Source organism: Micropterus dolomieu, linkage group LG01, assembly GCF_021292245.1.
Source record: "Micropterus dolomieu isolate WLL.071019.BEF.003 ecotype Adirondacks linkage group LG01, ASM2129224v1, whole genome shotgun sequence".
In the NCBI taxonomy this organism is placed as follows: domain Eukaryota; kingdom Metazoa; phylum Chordata; class Actinopteri; order Centrarchiformes; family Centrarchidae; genus Micropterus; species Micropterus dolomieu.
Genome location: NC_060150.1, coordinates 4,053,796 through 4,056,929, shown reverse-complemented (window position 1 = coordinate 4,056,929; position 3,134 = coordinate 4,053,796).

The window sequence follows — 3,134 nt, the reverse complement described above, 5'->3', positions numbered from 1 at the left end:
ATGAGAAGCAAGTCTCACTGCCGCTCACAAAGGACATGGGTTAAAATAAAAGACATAAAATTAACATACACAACTAAAATATTAATATAATATAATTCAAGCTCTCACAAATAAAAAACATCCTTATGAAGGAAAGAACCAACATATATATAAATAAATTTCAACACATAACTCCTTTATTGCCGTAAAAGGCATTTGCTGCAATGCCAGCCATTTTGAAAGGATATGACTGAGTTACATCACTAGAAAGTCCAGGATGTGCTTTTCACAGTACATTAGGACTCAAATAAACTGCATGTATGGCGTTTGAAATGAAATCTTCAGTGTTTATGTCCCCCACAGTGGACAAATATAAAATACCAGTCTTAGAGGAAATTGTATTTATTATTGAAAGTGAATATTTGACCCCTTTAGTTACCTTTTGGATTACATATTAGCAGTCAGACCAGGCTTATTTAAGTAAATTAGAAGATGCGTGACCTAAGTTACTGTGAAAACTGATCCCTCCAGGCTAACACAGTCCTGGTAAGGTGAGTTTTCCAAGTTCACTTCAGTGTTATAATCAATCTGACTTTACTGCTACACTGAGAGTCACTTTACAGTTCATGTCAAATTTATCACTGAGCTTAATAATAATAATTTTTCAGTTTCATTTAAACAAAGCTAATAATCAACAGTGACCATGGCTGTAACCTAATAGTAAGTTACATTTTTACCATTTGTTCTCTTTAAATGTCACTAAAATGGAAGAAACAGAGACCCAGAAATATGCGTCTGGTGAGAAAGAAATGAAATGACAAGTGAAACTGTGATTCTGAATGCAGGATGCCGTGTTGGTTCCAAAGCTAGAGGCATCTGGACCGTCGGTGCTGGTGGTTGGCTTCTCTCCTCCAGGATGCAGGCTGAGGAGAACAGAGGTAAACGTTGAGCTGTGTAGTAAGACCAACCCATGTGCATGTTAACAAATCATCAAAGCATGCACAGCTGCCATTCTGCAGGCAGACAGAAAGTCTTCCTGGAAGATCCACAAGAGGGCAGCAAGGGGCCTCCAATACTTTAAACCATTCATCATCTGGAATATTAATCCTGATAGAGGCTGGGAAAAAACACTGGAAAACATACTCAGGTGTCACTAAACCAAAATGTATAGATGATTTACAAAATGAAATACTTCTTATATAGTTCAAGCGTGTAATGGGGAATATTATTCTTTGGTTTTGTCAATGTCTGTAGATGGATAGAGGTAAGTTCTTTGCCGTCAGCAGAATTGAACAGCTGCTGTCGGTAATATGAAAATGGGAATTTTTATAGTGAATAACTTACTTGCTACATTTTGAAATCAAATTAAATAACAATTAATAAGAATTGAATTTTTAATACAATTTCTCAGAATAAAGTATTTGATGTTTTAATTTAAAAGATGTGTTCCTGCCTGACTGTTGACATTCTGTCTTTTGTCCTTTAATTTAAGGTCAGGTGTATTTAATTTAAAGACACTTGCAGCCACTGTCGGTTCACTTCAGACCAGTAACAGCAACTTTCACTGACCAGCCAACGCATATCCCTTTTCACATCATCAATATCGTGTCCAGAAAAAGTAGCGGGGGTCATGTTTTGGGATAGAGGCCAATGAGAGCTGCTTACCTTTGTTTTTATAAAGGGAACTTATATGATTAATTCTTTGTTTTATTGTGGATAGTTTGCTGTAAATCTCACTGATCATTTATCATTTCTTTCACAAATAAGATATAAGAAATCCACAAGATTTTTTACTCTCTGAAGTGCTATTAAAATTCATCTTACAATATTCATTATTATACGATCATTATTATCATTATCACGGATTTAACAATAACTTTAAACCTTCTCTCTCTGTTTTCCCCAAAGGACTCTCGTTAGGAATCATCAGACGTCAAGACATCTTCAATCACCACAATTTTGATTGATTTTTTAAAATGTTATTTTTTGTCAACAAACATTGGTGCTGAAAAGTCACTTCATCATTTAGTGAAAACTTATTATTGTATCTGTGTAAACTATATTTATACATATTCACACACAGAAATCACAATGTGATAAAAACATTGCATTACACATCATCATTTCCATAACAGCATTTTCTTCTCTGTGCATGTATGTAATAAATATTTTCCCTCAAAACTGTATTAATCTGACTGATTTTCTGTCGAATGCACACAACCGAAATGCTGACTGAATGTGTTTTTTCACCCACACTGGTGTTATGTTTCCTAATCAGACCTCTTCTCAAGACTTTGTGAGTGTGCACAGACAGTGGTTGATGGACAGCTCACTCACGCTTGTTTTGTTGCACCTGTTAGGACGGGACAATGCAGTATTATTTTTACTTTGTAGAATTTGGTCTGTAAAACTGCACTCCCTTGGATCCGCAGCAAAACCCCCGCCACGTGTGAGGTTGATTGGATGAACAGTTCTCAACATAATCGAAATACAAACACACAGACAGAGAATCCTGCCTTTATTGGAGAAACTGACACAAGATGACAATTAACAAGAATTAAATTTTATTTATACACTCACCTAAAGGATTATTAGGAACACCTGTTCAATTTCTCATTAATGCAATTATCTAATCAACCAATCACATGGCAGTTGCTTCAATGCATTTAGGGGTGTGGTCCTGGTCAAGTCAATCTCCTGAACTCCAAACTGAATGTCAGAATGGGAAAGAAAGGTGATTTAAGCAATTTTGAGCGTGACATGGTTGTTGGTGCCAGACGGGCCGGTCTGAGTATTTCACAATCTGCTCAGTTACTGGGATTTTCAAGCACAACCATTTCTAGGGTTTACAAAGAATGGTGTGAAAAGGGAAAAACATCCAGTATGCGGCAGTCCTGTGGGCGAAAATGCCTTGTTGATGCTAGAGGTCAGAGGAGAATGGGCCGACTGATAGAAGAGCAACTTTGACTGAAATAACCGCTCGTTACAACCGAGGTATGCAGCAAAGCATTTGTGAAGCCACAACACGCACAACCTTGAGGCGGATGGGCTACAACAGCAGAAGACCCCACTGGGTACCACTCATCTCCACTACAAATAGGAAAAAGAGGCTACAATTTGCAAGAGCTCACCAAAATTGGACAGTTGAAGACTGG